The following is a 21153-nucleotide window of genomic DNA, read 5'->3' as shown; positions in this document are numbered from 1 at the left end:
AGTAGAGAAGATTTCCCTTACTGCACTGGAGTGTGGTCTCGGAGTTGGTATATTTAAAGAGCAGGGGGTGTGGGGGGTGCATGTGGGCTTGACCCTCTGACTACAGCCATTAGTTTTGGGTTTGGGTTTTTTTACATATGTTCAAAGTTTTATAACTTCGAAAATTTAAATTAAATATTTTAACGTTCAGAGTTATAAAACTTCGAACATATGATATATACCTGGTGTCCAGATGTAGTGAGTACTTGGCCAGTATGTGTTCTTGAGGCACAGTTCCTGCAGATGTTATTGCATTATGCATATGTGCCTGTGCCAAGTGTTTTGAGAGCTCAGTTGGGAAAGGTCTAGATTATGAATGTCCCTGGCCATGAATACATCTTTTTTAAGGCTAGACGTAGCCATCAACACTCACTAGAAAGGTTGATGGTGACCTGAGTGATAATGATCACTGGGCCATGCTATGTGAATTACCACAAATGTAAGCTACCTCTGTGAGTATGGGCAAAACATGCTGCACCAGACTCACCATCAGTCTTTGGTATGCAGGGGGTATCAGTATGTGACCTTGGCCTACCTGTCCTGTGAGGTTTACCCACAGCTAAGGCAGAAGCATGGCTGCCTAAGGAATAGGATGAGTCTCAGACAGTCAAACCAGATGGCACCAATGGCTTCAGTGGAGGCAGCCTGGCACCTGCTTAGTAAGCCAACCATTCAAGACAGATATTGTCCATCTTCATGTACTTCACTGAGCTGGCTGCATGTTACACCAGTCATGGCTGTTATGGCAGTGGTGTAATACTGCACATCCATTGCATAATGTGATCTGAAACAGTGATTTGTGAGGGGTGATCTCTCACAGGGACAACTAATTGGTAATGTCTAATATGCCCTGGAGCTGTTCCATCAATGAGCAGAACTCCTGACTTTGATTGCCACTGGTCTGTTACTCTTGACTGCTGCCCTGTGCTCTCTAGTAACACTACAGCCTACTGCTGGTGCATTAGTAGTAGATGAGTGTGCTCCCTGTGTAGAGGTATCTGGCATGACCTGTTCTTCCACAGGTAGTCGGGCGATGTCCCGGAGACAACAGAGCTGTGCTAATGAACATGAGTAACAGTGAGCCCTTCATAGTTATTGCTGCCAGCAGTTACACTGTACCTTCAGACTATGCTAGGGTTAAGCCACCAACATTGTCAAGATTCAATGCAGCAATGACTGCAGTCATGCCATTTTCCATATTGGAGGACCCTATGACTATAGCACTGATGATAATTAACAGTTAAACCATCCTTGTGTAATGCTGATAATAATTGCCAGTCCAACTTTCTGGCACTGCATTAATAGTACATATAACAGAGCATGCAGAACATGTAAGTAAAAGTACCATGATTTGTATGCCTTTATGCCTGCATTCCAGATGTGACTGCAGGGGTAATACTGTGTTGTTCAACATCTGTGTATTTATGGCAATTGTGTGTCAGAACAATATATTAATGACGTACAGGAATACCAAATTAGTGCATTCCAAACATGGGATTGTACAACTACTTCAAAAAACCCTTTCAGTCATCGACAGGATTTCCTGGTCCTTCCTTACTCCCAAGATAGAGGCATCAGGATATCCTTATTGTCAGTGAGGATGGTCAGCAACAACATATCACCACTTGTGGCCATACTGTCCCATGCATTTATGTGAACCTTTATGCTGTATGTGATAGATCTGTTGTACTGATCTGTTTTGGCCACCAACTACCTTAACATTTACTATGAGCTCACACCATACATATTCCTAGATGGCCTGGTTAGCCTAGTTACTGCTTAAAATCCATCAACCATGCTTTCAGAAAGGCTAACATATTGGTTTCCCCAGATTAAGAAGCAACAAGAGGAGTGGGGACATCTGAAAAATATTTGCCAAATGATGATACTATAGAGCCTTCTGAAAGAAAACTGGTACAAAATTGTACAGCAAGGGAAAGAGCAAGTAAAAGTGACAGCTCTGACTCAGGTAATGTTGCTGAGTGGTGAACCAATGAGTTTGCATATGAAGGAGCAGTTGTTGAAGCAGGGTGCATCTGAAGAGGATATGTCACAGGAAAATGTTTAGGAATGTTCTGTAGATTACCAATGAGAAACAGAGAGCAAAGAAGATGCTTTCAGTCCAGAAGAAAATGCTCCAAGGGAAGCCTTGATTGATTTATTAGAGATGGCAAGACATTGTAATTTAGATTAAAGAAATAGATTACAGAAAGCAAATAAGACTTAACATGTTAGAAGACTGGCAAAATAAATGAACACAGTAACCAAGACGATTAAGTGAAATTTATGTGATGCAACAGAAATAAATAGACTGTATTACTGTGTAGCTAAACTAATAACTGTGTTAATATAAAGTAACAAGGAAAGGAAGGGAACAAATGAAGGGCATCATGGGACAGATCATTTGAAATACTTAGAAAAATAGACGTTGGAAAAGTAATGCACAGTAGCAAAACAGATTAGGATCTATCAAACACTATTACAAATAATAAAGTAAAAATATGAACACAAGCAGAAAACCTTGAAAGGTATGCAGATAATAAGGAAAAGTACAAAACGAGCAATTGCAATTCATTGATGACCCAGAAAGGTTTTATAGAGAACTAAGAAGCAGAGCAAAAGTAACAGAAACACCACCAAAAAGCAGACACATTTTGGATAAATATTTATGAAGACCATGTTATAGATAAGAAAGATGTTGAATGTAAAGAATAATTGAAAAAACAAACACAGTAAAGAGCTCTAATGTAGAGTATATGAAATGAGATGATGTAATAACAGACATTCAAACAAAACTGATAAAACTCCTAAATGGAAAACGCTAGGCCCAGACACAGAACTTAGGTTCTGTCTAAAGATATTAATATCTTTACATAAAGTTTTAGTCCTTAGTAAGGATTACATATTACATATATGAGCTTCGCAAACAGACAACAACCTGGTTAACAGGAGAAATGATACTCCTCTTTAAGAGTGAATCTGCAAGCCATCCTAAGAACTCTAGACCAATAACTAGTCTTCTTACAATAAACAGTTTATATACTGGAATTAATGCAGACAGAGTTTATAGTCATTTAGACAAAAATTCAGTTTTGGCATCAGAAGAAAAAGATAAAAGAAAGTAATACTGAATGAAAGATAATTTGTTGTTAAATAAAACCATAATAGAGAGCTGTAAAAAGGGGTAGAATTCAAGTATGGCATGGCTAGACTGCAAAATACATTACAAAAAAGCATTTTACAGCATCCCTCATTCATGGGTAATGGAATGATTACATATGTATAAGATTCATCCTACACTAAATAATTACTCTGCAGTGACCATGAAACAGTGGCAAACTACTTTGAAGATGAGCAATGACATAGGGCAAATTATTATCCCAGGGATAAAAGTTCAAAGGGGATATTCCAGGGTGAATCTTTGTCACCACTGCTGTTTTATCTTGTCCTTAACCCATTAAGCAGTTTACTCAACAGACAAAGCTATGGCTACAGCTTAACCACAGAAACCAATCTTCTTTAAAGACATGGCATCTGTTTTTTGTGAATGACTTAAAATTGTGTAGTTCATCAGATGAGCAGCTAAAAACACAACTACACATGGGTAAAGCTTCTTAGATGATATAAGAATTGCATTTGGTCTTGAAAAATGTGTAAAAGCAACATTTAAAAAGGGAGAGATGCAGCACCAATAAAGTATAAGCCTAAAGAAACATGAGTAGGAGGGAGTGCATTAATATTTGGGAATAGATGAAGGATCAATAATAAAATGTGAGCAAATTAGAAAAAACGTCAGTAAGGAACACTTCAGAAGACGAAAATTAATATTGATAACTGAATAAAACAAGCTCCAAATGAAGCAAAACATTGGTAACCAAAAAATAAAAAAACAAACCGACCCAAAACAGGCAGAGAAACTCCACTTTAATGACACGAACAGGAAACAAGTTCCATAAACTAAGTGCTTTCACCATTAAAATATGGCTTCCTCAGAGTTACATGGGATACAAACAACTTGGTGATGTAAGCAAAACCAGCCAATCATTTCATGAGATGTCACGTTGAATTAATTTTTAAAAAAAAAACACACAGTTAATAAAGGGAAATGTAACCTTCAGTTTTTTTCAAAAAAATAATGCTTTTACAGCTTATATAACCAAATAATTGAAAAGCATATATATTATATATATGTAATAAATGTATTATTGAAATGTCAAAGAATAAAATGCAGTTAATGAATTACTTTAAATAACCCTTGCCCTTTACTTTAAAATGGGTAAAACTGCAATGTTGTCATTCAAACTTGAGGGGGATGTAGCATCAAGCCTAATTTGCCATTTTATCTCCATAATTTCTACTTTTAATTTGTCATCACCTCCCCTTTCACATGGTAGCATCTTGTCTATCACAAAAAAGATAAACTTGTTAAAGTTAGTGCAGGTTATACTGTGCATGTATAGAGTGTTATGCTGATTTTTACGTTTGATTGCCCTCACATGTTCTGCTATTCTATCCCTTAATCTACGTATAGTCTTGCCCACATACAAACTTTGGCAGCTAGTGCATGTAGCAACATATACTAACATAGTAGTGTTGCAGCTGCACCTTTCTGGGCAAAATAAAATACGTTCAAATCCATAAATGGAAGCGTAAGGGCCACCATTGATATATTTGCAATACTTACATGCTCCACACGTAAACATATTAGACCGTTGCCAGCTCTGTTTAGAATCCTCAGGAATATTTTTAATATTCCTTCCTCTGCTATAAACAATCTTTGGCTCGTGTCCCAAGATATTCTTACTAGTTTCATTGAGACCGATCTGCCAAGCATTGTTGATGGCTAACGATAATGGTACAGCACAGTGATTGTACCTCAGAATCGTAGTACTAACATTACTCATCTCCTTGTTCGTAGTTTTCTTCACTATTTCAGAACACAAAATAGGCTGAAATACAGTACTTCTCTTGTAAAGAATCTCATGACTAACTTTCAATAACAGCTTAAGGGGGTACCCCCTTTCCAAAAATATTAATACCAGTTTGTATAACTCTTCTTTAAAGGTGTAATTGTCACTCACTAACTACAGAGGGCTTAAATTGATCAGACAGAGCATGAAGTTATGGGAAAGAGTAGTAGAAGCTAGGTTAAGAAGGGAGGTGATATTTAGTGATCAGCAGTATGGTTTCATGCCAGGAAAGAGCACTACAGATGCGATGTTTGCTCTGAGAGTGTTGATGGAGAAGTACAGAGAAGGTCAGAAGGAGTTGAATTGTGTCTTTGTGGACATAGAGAAAGTATGAGACAGGGAGCCTAGAGAGGAGTTGTGGTATTGTATGAGGAAGTCAGGAGTGTCAGAGAAGTATGTAAGAGTGTTAAAGGATATGTGCGAGGGTAGTGAGACAGCAGTGAAGTCTGCAGTGGGAGTGACTGATGCATTTAAGGTGGAGGTGGGATTACATCAAGGATCATCTCTAAGCCCTTTCTTATTTGCAATGCTGATGGACAGGTTGACAGACGAGATCAGATAGGAGTCCCCGTGGACTATGATGTTTGCAGATGACATTGTGATCTGTAGTGAGAGTAGGGAACAGGTGGAGGAGACCCTGGAGAGGGGGAGATATGCTCTAGAGAGAAGAGGAATGAAGGTCATCAGGACTAAGAATATATGTGTGTGAATGAGAGGGAGGACAGAGGAATGGTGAGGATGCAAGGAGTAGAGATGGCGAAGGTGGATGAGTTTAAATACTTGGGATCAATACTTCAGAGTAATGGTGAGTGTGGAAGAGAGGTGAAGAAGAGAGTACAGGCAGGATGGGGGGGGGTGGAAAAGAGTGTCAGGAGTGATTTGTGACAGAAGAGTACCAGTAAGAGTGAAAGGGAAGGTCTACAAGAGGGTAGTGAGACCAGATATGTTATATGGGTTGGAGATGGTAGCATTGACAAAAAGGCCAGAGTCAGAGCTGGACGTGGCAGAGGTAAAGATGTTAAGATTTGCACTGGGTGTGACGAGGGTGGACAGGATTAGGAATAAGTATATTAGAGGGTCAGCCAATGTTGGAAAGTTTGGAGACAAAGCCAGAGAGGCAAGATTACATTGGTTTGGACATGTGCAGAGGAGGGATGCAGAGTATATTGGGAAAAATATGCTAAGGATGAAGCTGTCAGGTAACAGGAAAAGAAGAAGGCCTAAGATAAGATTTATGGATGTGGTGAGAGAGGACATGCAGGTGGTTGGTGTGACAGAGCAAGATGCAGAGGACAGGAAGAAATGGAAACAGATGATCCACTGTAGTGACCCCTAACGGGAGCAGCCCAAAGAAGAAGAAGAAGTTTTGACAATCTAACCATCTGATGTTTAATAATTCCCTTCTTTTGATGAAAGGGGTGACAACTGTCAAAATATCCAAACTAAATAACAATGGTGTCACTGTTCAGTAATGCCCAACAACAACTCTGTAACACACCAAACACTTTATTGCAAAGCTTTCGGGTCTACCCCCTTCATCAGTACAAATTAACTACATTCATTCAATATTTAAATAGGAGATACAGTTAGGTCACATACTTCAGCCCACCTATCACTCTAACCAACAATCAAGTCTTAAGAAAACCATCAGAGTAAAAATATAATAAATATATTTACTAATATATAAAAAACAAGAGCATTTCAAATACATAAAACCATATGAATATATTCTTCACTTTTCTAAAACAGCATATTTGTTTAAAATACACACACATATATATATATATATATATATATATATATATATATATATATATACACACACACACACACACACACACACACACACACACACACACACATATATACACATATACACACACACACACACACACACACACACACACACACACACACACACACACATATATATATCTATATATATATATATATATATATATATATATATATATATATATATATATACACTTCCAAAACAAGCTTATAATTTTTCTCTTCGCTTTTTCATTAATACTGGTTTTAAACTAACAGCATTATTTAGACCAGGACTCACATCAGCCTGTAACCTAATAATCCATTCAAACTCTTTTAGCTCCAGCAGATTATTCATATCACCTTTCCTTATACTCATTTCTACTACATTTAATACCGTAAACCTAAACTTATGTTCTTCACCCTTATCCATAATATGCTTACTTAACGCGTTTGTTATTATTTTCCTTTTTATATCTGATTTATGTTCTACAATCCTCTCCTTCAACTTCCTAGTGGTTTTACCCACATAAAATGATACACATGATGTACAAGTAGCCAAATATACCACTTGTGTTACATTGCAAGTTGTCAGAGCTTTTGGAACAAAAACTTCTCCATTTATGGGATGCATAAATAAACCATCATCCTCATATAAATCACTACAACAGGAACAATTATAGCATTTCTTTGTTCCTATTTCTCTCCCCACATTTTTAGTTTTTATTTTAAAATCCTTATAGCAAAGTTTTTGTTTTAATGTTTCCGAATTTCTATATGCATAACTTGGCCTGTCTTCCACTATAGATCTTACCTCAGGCATAGCCAATAGAATGGGCCAATTTTTTTCTATTATTTTACATACATTATGTGTATTTAAATTGTATGTAGTGAGATATCTAACTATTTTACCATCCTTATGCATATCTCTTTCACTCTTCCTCAATCCCCCCATCAAAATTGGTTTATACTTATCTCCCCTTTCTTGGCATGCATGTTAAACCAAACATTTCTCACCAAAGCAGCAAAGATTTCAATAGCAAATTCCCACCTTATCTCCACCCTACTTTATGCCTCTCCAATATATACCAACCTAAGGCAATGTGATCTAAACAAGCTAGAGACCTGCTACAACAAAATCACCAAATTCGCCACAGGGGCATCCTACCGTAGTCACCACTGTCTGTCACTTGCTGAACTGGGCTGGCTTGAACTCCCCCACCTCCTTCAGTGGTATCAACTCTCACTCGCCCACAAACTAGTAAACCATTCACTAAATGTCCCATCCCTCCAGAATCTACTCCAACCCTATCGCGCCACCAGACCACTAAGATCCAGCAACAAAAATCACTTGCAGATCACTAAAGCCAATAACTCTGCTGGTGAAGCACTATTCTCTTGCGCCATAGCCAAATTATGGAACTCACTTCCACCCACAATTACCTCCGTACCATCATGCACCCACTTCAAAACTTTACTAAAAGCGCACCTAAAAACATGTTGGCTATGCCCTTGCAACTCCCACTCTAATATCATCCACCCCATCCAACCACTACCTTTCTCTCCACTCCACTAACTACCTTGATTATAGCAAGCTCAGATGCTCATAAGCCTAGTACTTATTATACAGCAGGAACTTCTCATTGTAACATTTGTTAATGTCTGTTATGTACTTCACAGATAAATATTCTAGTTGTCTACTGATGTACTATGTTCTTCATCTGTAAATATGTTGGAAGTAATTGCTATGTTAAATTGTTAATCGCTATGAAATCCAATGTAACTCCTGTCTGTTTATTTTGCTGTGGAGCTTTTCTCCCCGGGCCTCCGCTGAAAATGGACCTGCGTCCAGTCGGACACTCCCAGTCAACAAATTTAAATAAATAAATAAATAAATAAAAAACAACTAAATGAAAAGGTGTTGTTCTATAAGAGATTTTTAGACGATTGCTTTTTGATATGGGATGGTTCACTTATGGAATTAAATGATTATGTGCAATATTTAAATGCATCCACTGAATTCCTAAAGTTTAAAATGGAGGCATCAAATCATGATATAAATTATTTAGATGTACATTTATTTAAGAATGGAGATAGATTAGAGTCTATGGTGTATAGGAAGGAAGTGGATGCTTTGAGGTATATAAGGGGTAGCACGCATGCCCCACATACCTTTAAAGGAATAGTGAAGGCACAGTTAATAAGAATGAGTAAACTAAATATGGCTGAGAGTATTTTTACAGAACAGGCTAGAAGTATGTCTCAAGAATTTCAGAAGAGTGCTTTTTCAAGACGAGTTGTAGAGATGGCTTATGAAGAGGTGCTAAAAGAAAGGGGAGATAAGTATAAACCAGTTTTGACAGGGGGATTGAGGAAGAGTGAAAGAGATATGCATAAGGATGGTAAAATAGTTAGATATCTCACTACATACAATTTAAATACACATAAAGTATGTAAAATAATAGAAAAAAATTGGCCTATTCTATTGGCTATGCCTGAGGTAAAATCTATAGTGGGAGACAGGCCAAGTTATGCATATAGAAATTCGTAAACATTAAAACAAAAACTTTGCTATAAGGATTTTAAAATAAAAACTAAAAATGTAGGGAGGGAAATAGGAACAAGGAAATGCTATAATTGTTCCTGTTGTAATGATTTATATGAGGGCGATGGTTTATTTATGCATCCCATAAATGGAGAAGTTTTTGTTCCAAAAGCTCTGACAACTTGCAATGTAACACAAGTGGTATATTTGGCTACTTGTACATCATGTGTATCATTTTATGTGGGAAAAATCACTAGGAAGTTGAAGGAGAGGATTGTAGAACATAAATCAGATATAAGAAGGAAAATAATAACAGACGCATTATGTAAGCATATTATGGATAAGGGTGAAGAACATAAGTTTAAGTTTACGGTATTAAATGTGGTAGAAATGAGTATAAGGAAAGGTGATATGAATAATCTGCTGGAGCTAAAAGAGTTTGAATGGATTATTAGGTTACAGGCTGATGTGAGTCCAGGTCTAAATAATGCTGTTAGTTTAAAACCAGTATTAATGAAAAAGCGAAGAGAAAAATTATAAGCTTGTTTTGGAAGTGTATATATATATATATATATATATATATATATATATATATATATATATATATATATATATATATGTGTGTTGTGTGTGTGTGTGTGTGTGTGTGTGTGTGTGTGTGTGTGTGTGTGTGTGTGTGTGTGTGTGTGTGTGTGTGTGTGTGTGTGTGTGTGTGTGTATGTATATGTGTGTGTGTGTGTGTGTGTGTGTGTGTGTGTGTGTGTGTGTGTATATATATATATATATATATATATATATATATATATATATATGTGTGTGTGTATATATATGTATTTTAAACAAATATGCTGTTTTAGAAAAGTGAAGAATATCTTCATATGGTTTTATGTATTTGTAATACTCTTGTTTTTATATATTAGCAAATATATTTATTATATTTTTACTCTGATGGTTTTCTTAAGACTTGATTGTTGGTTAGAGTGATAGGTGGGCTGAAGCATGTGACCTAATTGTATCTCCTATTTAAATATTGAATGAATGTAGTTAATTTGTACTGATGAAGGGTGTAGACCCGAACGCTTTGCAATAAAGTGTTTGGTGTGTTACAGAGTTGTAGTAACTGTGAAAATATAACACAGAATTGGAAAAAGTTTTTTTCCTGTATATGTTACTATGTAAAACTCCCCTTTCTCTGGTCAGATGGATATCCAGAAAGCTGGTTTCATCCGGGTGCCATGAACTAGTAAACTTAAGGAATGGGGTAGTGTTGTTCAGAAAATCAACAAACTTTATTGCCTCAAGCTCATTACCTTGTCACAAAATCAAAATATCATCCATATATGGGAGTGCACTTTGCTCCCATACCCACCCCAGATGTTTGGTGGCAAATCTCCTTCTCAAAACTAAGAAAGTTGTTCTGTAGTATAAGCTCCATAAGGTCCACCAGGATATCTATCCTTGCTGTTATCAATTACTTTGCTTCTCAAAAAACTCTCATGAAAGAAATGCAACCCCTCCTTATAGGGTATAATGGAAAATAAATGAATTACATCCACTGTAAGAAAAGAAAAAGTATCAGATACCCCAATGGCTCTAAGTCGATTCAAGCAATGCCAAGAGTCCCTTAGTATGTGTTCTGCCTCAGCCACAACCTTATTAGTCATCTCATCCACAAAGGAAGCAAGGGGTTCCATTTTAGATACCCTAGCCACAATAGGCCTAAATGGTGGGTTACTGGGACACTTGTGAATCTTGGGGATCCCAAAAATCACTGGTGTGACAGGATGTTCTAATGTAAGAAACCTGAACTCTTTCTTGTAAATAGCTCCCTGAAAGAGTGCATCCAGTAGGTATAAATCCATCTTGGCATACACCCTATTAATTTCGTTCTTAGTAGCCCTACTGTAAGTTAGGGGGTCATTAAAAATTTCACACATCTTAAACATGTAGTCAAAATGAGACATGATTACTAGGCCCCCTCCTTTGTCAGGCTTCATTATATGCATATTGCTGTTCCTAGCTAGATCATATAGCATTTTCTCTCTTCGTTGCTGATGTCATATTCATACTTACTGTTTTTAAGAATTTTTCTTAATTCATTTTCACACAGTTTTTCAAATAATATAACATCCACATTATTTGATGGAGTAAACAAACTTTTCCTCTGTAGGTTTGTAACTCCTCGATTGCCAGTATGGCCATTGAAAAAACAGTTTGAGATTCAATTGTCTAGTGTACATTTTTAAGCTAATAAGAACATCTGCCACATCCAAACAAAAACAAGGAACAAAAGTAAAACCTTTGCCATAGTCCAAGTCAAAACCAGTTAGTGATAAATCACTAACACTCAGTATTTCTTCGTTTCCCCCTTTGAGCCCTGTTGTTGTTGTAATAAATGTTCAAATTTTTTATTTACCTTTATTAACTGTTTGTTTTTTTAAAAATTAATTCAATGTGACATCTCATGAAATGATTGGTTGGTTTTGCTTACATCACTCTATTTAAACCAAGTTGTTTGTATCCCATGTAACTCTGAGGAAGCCATATTTTAATGGCAAAAGTGCTTAGTTTATGGGACTTGTTGTTTCTTGTTCTTGTCATTAAAGTGGAGTTTCTCTGCCCGTTTCGGGTTGGTTTGTTTTTTATTTTTTGGTTACCAATATTGATAACTGCCCTGACATCTAGGAGTAAATATATTTCCTCTTTTTGTTCTAACCTACAGTTTTGGAGTGATTGACTGGCGTCTAAAATTTTTGAATCAATTGGACTAGAAAACAAGAAAAATGCTTTGTGCTTATGAAATGATATATAAAAGTCAGTGATACCATGATTATAGAATTCCTTACTCTGATTGAGGTATGAGGCACCTCAAAATTGACTACCTGCATAGATCTGAAATCTTAAGACTACATACATATCTGCTGAACTCCTCATATCCAAACATAGGAGAAGTTTTTAGAACATGAAGAGAAGTCTATGATAACATCTTTGTTTACTTTAACAAAAACATTTTGCCATCAGGTTGGAAATGGATATCAAACCAGAAATAGACAAAAATTAGACAGCAACTGAATGTGCCAAAAAGACAAAAAGAAAGAATATAAGGAAAAAGATAACATGAAAAAAAAGAAATTTAGAAAAGTCATTAATATTGTGACAAGTACAGAGATCTCTTGCAACAACCTCATGTTGACCAAGATTTGACAACAGAATGGTTAAGAGAGAGGTGAATGAAAACCAAAAGTTGAAAGGCTAATAATGCTGGTCCAGGACAGTGGACTACATTCACACTGGTTTACAAAGTCTATTAAAAAGGTGGGAAAAACAGGCAAATTCAGGTTTTGTAAAAAAAAAAATGGAAACAGACATTCATATTGTTGTTGTGTGTGAAATTCTTCTGGCAAAGAGTCTGCATACTGAAAGTCACAATAATGTGGCAAGACTGTTGCATTACAAACACTGCTGTACAGAAGTAGCTGAGAAGGATTGGAAACATAAACCTCAAAGCATTATAGAGAATGGTTAAGTGAATATCACATGTGATCACCCATTTCCTACAGTTCAAAAAATAGATGCAAGAAAACCAGTTATAGTTGTCCATGAAAAAAGACAAATGTAGAATTGATTATTGAAACTGCTACACCCAGTGACTACAGTGTCTTGTGTACAGAGACACAATGTCATAATACAGAAATGATAGTAATGTGGAAGAAAGATATGCAGGCAATTTCAATAGTAGTAGGAGGAACAGGTCTAAGAAAAATAGTTTATAATCAGACTTAAATATGCTACCAGTGCATGTGACTCTCTATGAGTTACAAAAGGAGGTAATTCTGGGCACATTATAGGTGCTGAGAAGATCACTCTTGGCTAACATCAAAGACTAAAACAATCCTAATTTATTGAACTCTAATCATACTCTGACTTAGGAATGGAGTCCATTTCTACCATTGTATGATCAACTCTTCTGTAGTCTGTAGACAAATTTAATTCTTTTCTCAAGAGATTCTTCTCCCCACACCTTTTTCCACACATCCCATTGTCATCAAGTTGTTGTGCAGACCCTGCAACCTCAAACAACCTTATTATACATTACACATATCCTACCAACTTCGACACTTTCACTGGCCTGTGTAACCTTACCATAGCAGATGCAGAAGAATTCTTTACTCTACATACTTGTGAACCTATTTCTTCAGGGATCCACTCTATATAATAATGAACACTGGATAGTATGATAAGAACTTCAGTGGCAGTGACTGTTTATATGATACTGTTTCAGGGCTTCTTGCAGGATGGTTATGATAATGAGGAGCTTTGGGTTAAATGTCTGCAAATCACATATACATCGCACTGTGTACCAGCTCTAGACTGCATTGTAGACACATGCCTGCCTGCTTTTGCGCACACACACAGACACATGTATAAACACACACACACACACACACACACACACACACACACACACACACACACACACACACACACACACACACACACACACACACACACACACACACACACACACACACACACACACACACACACACACACACACACACAAACATTATAGTCTACAAAGGGTCTGTACAAGCCTGGCATCTTCATGACCTCACTTATGACATGAACTTCTACAGTTTAGTCTGTGGCCTACTGGAATGCCAAGCCACTGTACTGCCACACCAGATGGTGCAATGGCAAGTTATTGTCAATTACATTAGCACGTCCTGGTTCAATACTTTGAGAAGTCAGTATGATTGACTCTCCCTTTGCCCATGTTAGTTTTTGTTACACAGTTTTGCTGTAGCTAAATCCTGCTGCCTTGCTGTCTGTAGAAGTGCATCACATTTTCCAACAACACAAGTAAGCAAGAATCTACTACTATTTATTTTCATTTTGATATACAGCTGCCATACTGTATTGGTTTCTAGATGTTTTGTCCACTTCTTTGACATTTATAATATAAACATAGTAGGAATCTTGATGTTTAGCTCTTTTGTGGGGTCTCAGTTTAGTGGCACATAATTGGGTATGTTGCTGGGAACATGTAGTAATGTGACTTCCCATGGTATTGCCAAGGTATTTTCACAATCTGGGTTTTCTTTTTATGAACATGTTGATTGCTTATTCTGACCTCATCATCCATTGTCACTCTTAATATACTATTGAGTTGAATTGCAGTACATTTATTATGCTGTTTTCCCCTTACAGTCCCATATAAGTCATTTTTATCTCATCATGTTGATATTTCTGTTCATGTGTGTTGCACTATATTATTATATACGTGCAATGTGGTCTACTTTACCTATGACAGTATATGTACATCAGAAATGGTATGATCATTTTTATATACTTCCCAAAACTGGTGAAACTGGGCATGAAACCATGTCCCTTTTGCTTTTTCTATTGTGCTTAATTAATTCCAGTGAATGCCTAGCTATGTTACGCTGTTTATTTTCAATATTCTCCATGAACCATAAAATATACTTTCCAGCACATTTTGTTAAGCTATGCTATAATCTTCACTGAACTCTGACCTAATATAGCATTTTCTGTTGTTTTTTTATAGCTCAGCACATGTTTTATAACTTAAGTTTCTCTATGCCATCCATAGTATAATTTCTAGTTTTAACCTATGACATGAGCATGCTTTCAAACGCAGTATGAGATAGTTGCTTATTCTTATTACAACTCTACCACTCTAGTTAAAACCGCTTCAATGAGTGGCATACATTTCTCTTAATGGATGCTGTTCATAGAACTTGATTCTTGCTTAAACGTTATTATTGCTTATATAGCTCTATTTTATTTCTTACTATACATATACCTAGTTTGTATGAAACACATTTAATGCTATCTGTTTCTTGCCTTTCATGTTAGGGACATCAGCCAGTAAGGTGATACTACTAAAATCCTTAGCTCACAAACCTTTAAATATTACAGTTAGAAAACTCTGTATCTTATGTAAAACCTTCTGTCGCTCCAGTAGGGGGATTATTATATTTTTGTAAAGTTAAGTTCAAGGCTGAGAGCTGAAGACTAAGTGTTAATAGAATGAACAATGATATACATATAAAATCATTATTAAAAATGAATAAATCATTCTGTGGGCTGCCATTTCATTATCCCAGATGAACAAAGACAGTATAATAGTAGAGTAATGCATTTCTTTTGAAATGTGTTGTATTATCAAAGCAAGTAATATTTCTGTTCTGAAGTATTTAAATGTTACAGTCTTTGGTACCTACAGTCAGGTGAGAAAGGAGCTGAGTGGTATATCATTACAGATGTTCAATTTTTCCATTTAATATTCTGTTTCCTTGGTGACTTATTACTGGTGTCCTCTTTAAGGTGGGTTAACAATGCAGCATAAAAAAATAAATCAATAAATGTATATAAGAAGTATAAAGCAGGCAGATATGCTGATTATGGACATTGACCAAAAGTAACACAATAATTCAGTATGCAAAAAAAAAAAATAATAATAATAATAATAATAATTTACTTATTTATGTCATTAGGTAAAACAGTCAACATAATGCATGGCTCATTTTCTGCTATGAATTGCTCATCAGCAGACATGATCAGTGTTATGATTTATGGTCACAATGACATACATTAGCAAGCAATACTAATAATATTTGTGATATAATGAACACCAATGGCATAATGATGGTTAGTGGCTACCTATTTTTTTCTTAACATTCTCCTCCCACCCTTCCATCATTTTACTGTCCTGGAATTCATGTCCTATCTACCTGGGTCTACCAGTTACTACATGCCCCCCAGATTTATTCTGGTAATTGCATCAGCTGGTTACAGATTGAAGGTAAAGGGGGCATGGCACATCTCAGCTTCTGTCCATGGGGTGTCTTACCTGGCCCACCATGATCCCCCCCTTTTTTGGTCTTATGGTATGGTCCCTGGGTCGGTGAGCAATGTGGGCTTGTATTTCCCTACCTCTGCAACATCTCAGCCAGGCGCACTGTCATCCTGTGACCACACTTTATCTGGCAACACCCTTGGGTACCACCAGGGATCATCGTCACAAGATACCCACTTACCATCCTCCACCCAGATGTGCATGCCGATATCACCCTTTTGTTCCATCAGTCACAAGAGATGCTAATCAAACTGGGTCGACTGGGTTATAGTCAGGGCATTATTCCTCTTCACCACCATAGCGGCTCAACTAAATTGAGACTATGGAATAAGGAATGCAGAAGGGCAGAATGTTGCAAGCAGAAGGCCAAAGAACAGGAGAAATATGATGAAGTTGACATAAGAAAAAACAAATACCTGGGGGAGCGGACTATCACCAATACCACAGAAAGGCAACTCTACAATTAACCAAGCATGCATATCTTTCAGTGCTCAAGAGAAATATATTGTTAGGTTTTGAAGCCTATTTACCACACACATCTTTAACCACTGTTGCTTTAGCTCTTTATAAGAGCAAATATCACTTGTTTGTGTTTTATTTATTTATTTATTTTTTTGGACAACACTTTATTTTGGGGTCTGGATAAACAGGTTGGCCTATTGTCAAAAGTAGGCTTTATGTATATCAAGGGAAATAATGCTCATTTTTGGAACTCGGACAAAATTATGCAAATATAAAATATAACATTACAGCATTTGCCAGAGGAGTGGGCAAGATGCAGTTCTTTTATCACAGAATTAAATATTTTATTACCAAATTACACATCAACTGAGTGGGAGAAGGCTTCTCTGTTATGATCAGGCACCATATATGTGTTTATGTTTACAAGGCATTTTATTATAATGGTCTTACAGACAAAGTGGCAAACCTGCCCTTTTTATACAGTAGCTCCTATTTCAGTTCTAGTTGTAGTGGAACTAAGATTTCTCTTTTATGAGCTAGAAGCACTGCCATGAATATGTTCATGCAGTATTTTTCTCTGTAAATATTTCAGCATTGAAAAGCATTTTTCATCATATTGTTCACTATTACTGCTTATAAGAAAGAATGTATTTTTGATGAAGAGACATTTTCCAAATGACTCATAGCAAACTTCTGATTTCAGAGTTCAAACTGTATTGTGGGCATTTATTCCCTTGTCAAGTGTTATCACCTTAGCAGCAAGCTGACTGCGATTATGTTCTAACAAAATTCCAAAATGACTGAAATAGAAAGCCTCCATCTGGTTTATATAACCTTCAAAACCATATGACCTCAATCACAAATACTCATTGGTCACCTTAATTTAATCTGCTTCAACTTCAAAACAGGTTAAATACTTTTAAGCCCATTAAAGCCTGGACTTGAATCTGCTCTTAGTCCATTAATCCACATATACTCTACATTCTCAGTTTGAATAAGTGCCCTCACCCCTTTTATTCTCATACACTCTCTGTATAAGAAAAAATTCAAAACAATTAGGTTGACATGTATTTTATATACTTCATAGTTCATAGGAGATTAATAGGCTAACAGTTTACAAGTCTAGCCAATACAATACAATTTTACCCAATATATGGCCCTTAGGGACAAGAGAATGGCATGGGTTTGTGCCGATGCCTTGAGTATGTTACATATTGCTCCTGTCCATAAGAGCCATAGGCGCTAACCCAGGTGTGAATTTGGATTTCTTTCAACTCTTATTATTTCAGACATATGGTCACATATTCTCTTTCTTTCTATTAGCTTTCTATTGCAGGCCATCTGGTTTTAAAGATTATAAAACCAGATGGAGACGGTTTTCTGTTTTTTAAACTGCAGAAGCAATGTTGTGAAAGCTTGTTAATAGAAGTTTTTCCTGTGGTGATTTGAGACATTCTTTTTTTACTTTTGATGGAGCTTTTCTGAGCAGACACAACCTTTCCTGCTGGACCTTTCCTTTTGTCTGTTTGTTTGTGCAGACAGTAATTATGTATTTGATATTTTAGAGATTTTTAATCTCATTTCTTCCATTGTTTATTGGGCCAGATTCCAAAATAATTGCTCACAATGTAAATGTCGTCTCAGACTCAGAGCAGGTATTTTGGAATCTGGCCCCCAGTTTATAGATAGGCCTTACACCGAATAAGTCACTTACACTGAGAGCAGGACTTTCAGAATCAGAGCAGACTTACACTGAGAGCAACTCTTTTGGAATCTGGCCTATTCTCTTTTAAAGAAAAGCAGAGCTCAAGGTAGAGAAGTTTTGTCTGTGCAGCTACCTGTCTGCGTAACATTTTTCTTTTATTTGACTTGCTTAAAGGTCTGCATTTCAGTGTATCACATTTTATTATATATCTGTGTAACTGATTCCCTAAGAAACACCCAAAAAGAACTTTGATATTCTCTATTGGGCATCCCCAGATATAGACATATGCTTTTATTGATGTTTTCCTGTGAAAAACTGCTGAATGTTTCCATTTTAGAGTAGTAAGGAAGGTTTTCCCCAGTAACTCAATGACAGGCAGCTGACTTTTTCACCTGGAACCTCAGTAGTCTAATTATTTATTAGTGTTGCTTACAGACTGAAAGTCTTATATTGTGCCATTGTCTTAAATATATCCTTAATAACCTATCTGTAATTTGGACATCAGTATATAGATTCTAGGAAAGAAACATGATATCTTATAATGTCTCCTTGTATTTCATAATTCCAAGATGCATTCCATGGATTCTTTCTTGCATGTATCTAGCTACTCTATTAATTTTAAGCCTTACAACTTAATCTTATCGTGAAATGCATTGTGTTTATACATACATTTTTTTTTACATTTTATTTGTCTGTCTTGTCATTATTGCTTCTTTCTGAAAGTGAATTTCTCTTTCAGAATCTATACACTTCCTAAACTCTTGTAGCCTTGCATCAGATATTGTTAGGTAGCGAATTACACACATTGCTCTCATGTCTTGGTTCAGAAGTTCTTACCAATATTCCTTCAAATAAGCTCTTCTTAATACATTTACAATGCATCTAGCTCTTTCTTACTTGTACACATTTTCAAGTTATATTCATCATCATTCTTTGAGCAGGTAATGTTACCTCATATACTGGTATAAACAAATGGTTTGTAATGGCTTAAGATTAGGCTCCATACAGCCTTGTTGCATATATGTCTACTCCTAGCACTTTTCATAGCAATGCACATCAGCCAAAAGATCCTTTTCACTCTGAGGCATGTTTTTGTGCATTAGTTTATCCTCTGTAACCGCGAGTAATCAAATGTGCCTCCTGCACCCAGCTTATATATCAGACTGCCTCGTATCCACTTACAATGTAACTGTTGTTCTCACATTATAATAATATATAGCTGTGATTTCAACACCAGTTTTTCAACATTTTAAAACTTTTCTAAAATTTTTGTTCCAAGTGTCTCTCCAAGGCTTTCTCAAGTAATCTTCCTAAAGAAATAGTCACTGTCAACAAGTCTGGAATAAACTTGGATAAGGACAAATAATGGCAAGAAAGCATAGCAGTACTTATTAATCCAATTTCCTTTTCATTTGGAATACTCCCCTTACTTTCTATGGATTAGGTTCCATTCCTTTATGTGTCAAGCATTTCTTTTTATATTTAACACCAAATAACTGCCATTTTTTTCTATATCATCAATAAAGTTTTCCAACCGCTTTCAGACAATAATAAATGCAACAGATCTCTGAGGGAAAAATGCTGAAAAATAGCAAATAACATTCTCAGGAAATCATATTATCTCAATGATACTTTGAATGTGCATGAGTCTGAAATGCATAGTTCAATTTTCATTCGCTAAAAGCCCTGGCAAACAACAAGCACTGAGAGACATTTAGCAAAGTAATATCATAGACACAACTTCAACACTTTTAAGTTGATAAGGTTCCTTTAGAGCTGTTTTATTTACATCTTGCATATGTATGCAGAGTCCAGTTTTATCTGGTTTAATGTCAGTGATAATAGAGTGTTGACTCAGAGTAGGGATGACTGCTTTGCTGTCACACCCAAGTGTTCTTTGCACTGCTACTCATTTCTGATTCTTTGCTTTCATTTTATAGGAGCTGCATGTGTTGCATGTACAACTGATAAAAATCTATGGACTTAATTCTGGATTTGCTCAGTAAAGAGCAGTGATTAAATCAGAGCACCTTTCAAAATGTAATTTATTTATTTCTTTATTTATTTCTGTATTTATTTCTTTATTTATTGACATTTGATTACTGGGAAAGTCCAATTGAGTAGAAACCCATTATCATCAAAAAAAGCTCCAAATTTTTACAAAAACATTGTAAGAACAATAATTTCACAGTCTTCGAAAATAAAACAAAGACATCTGCAGTTTAAATAATTATAACAAATTAAATGTAATATAAAAATATTTGTTAAGAATCGCTACAAGTTATATGACAATCATACCTCTCAACTGTACAGATTTTCATAGAAAGTCCAGCTTTATGCCTCATATTTTAGTTCTGTTCCTCAAAAAACTATGGTTTTCTGCCGGATCTTTGAGGATTGAAGTCATTAAATAATACTAAATAATGGCAAACATTTGAGTTACAGACTTCATATCATTCAGAAAATACATAATCATGCAAAACGTGTTATTCTAGCAACTTTCTAAGTTTATAGGAGCAATATTTAAATTCTGTCCCTATTTTTGGGCCCCCCCATTCTTTCTGGCTATTTCCAGATTTTTTGAACTGAAAGATTAAGAGGTATGATGACAATCATTAAATATTTAGAAAATGTTAGAGTTTCTAAAGAACTTAAAGGTAAATTAATCTAATAAAAACAGGAATTGCAATATGAAGTGAAGGAAAACTTGTCTAAGGTATATTTACAGAGAAAGTCAGGGACGAGAATTCGATAGCAGTAAGGAAGTAAGTGAAGA

The sequence above is a fragment of the Protopterus annectens genome, chromosome 8.part0 (genome assembly GCF_019279795.1).
Source record: "Protopterus annectens isolate FY-2018-M chromosome 8.part0, PAN1.0, whole genome shotgun sequence".
NCBI lineage: Eukaryota > Metazoa > Chordata > Ceratodontiformes > Protopteridae > Protopterus > Protopterus annectens.
Note: the sequence above shows the minus strand (reverse complement) of the source record.